Below are 647 nucleotides of genomic sequence, written 5' to 3'. Positions count from 1 at the left end.
ATATATATATGGGGGACTATATGTAAAATAAACGCAAGAATAACTATATGCATATATACACACATATATACATATGTGTCTATGTATGTGCGTTTGACTGAATGTTTGCCATGTTTATGTATGTTAGGCACGAATTAAGATAGATTTCGTGGAACATGAAATAAGACGAAATTGCGAATATTATCCGTTACAAATACGTTTACATTTATTTCGATCGCTAAATTTTCTCAGAATCCACTCGGTTTAATCGCTAACACAATAGTATGATCAGAGATACTTGTATAGTTTCACTCTTGCAGTGGAATTTTTTACTACGTAGCACTTGTAGATGTCATATGTACGGGCGCGTGTTCACGTATGTACATTATATGAATCACACACACACATATACATATATACATTGTTGTTGGCACAACAGAAACAGGAAGTAAGAGTGAGAGAAAGTTGTGATGAAAGAGTACAGCAGGGTTCACCACCATCCCCTGCCGAAACTTTGTGGAGCTTTAGGTGTTTTCGCTCAATAAACACACACAACGCCCGGTCTGGCAATCGAAACCGCGATCCTATGACTGCGAGTCCGCTGCCCTAACCACTGGGCCATTGCGCCTCCACACACACACACGCACACACACACACACACACACACA

General features: G+C 39.9%; 1 protein-coding gene across 8 annotated transcripts in view; it reads right to left on the bottom strand.

The window, feature by feature from the left end:
• LOC128250767 (uncharacterized) overlaps positions 1-647 on the bottom strand; it is an 88364-nt gene that overhangs the window by 50934 nt on the left and 36783 nt on the right. The gene's annotated exons all lie outside the window — the stretch shown is intronic.

Source organism: Octopus bimaculoides, chromosome 2, assembly GCF_001194135.2.
Source record: "Octopus bimaculoides isolate UCB-OBI-ISO-001 chromosome 2, ASM119413v2, whole genome shotgun sequence".
In the NCBI taxonomy this organism is placed as follows: domain Eukaryota; kingdom Metazoa; phylum Mollusca; class Cephalopoda; order Octopoda; family Octopodidae; genus Octopus; species Octopus bimaculoides.
Note: the sequence above shows the minus strand (reverse complement) of the source record. Positions and strands in the feature narration are given on the sequence as shown.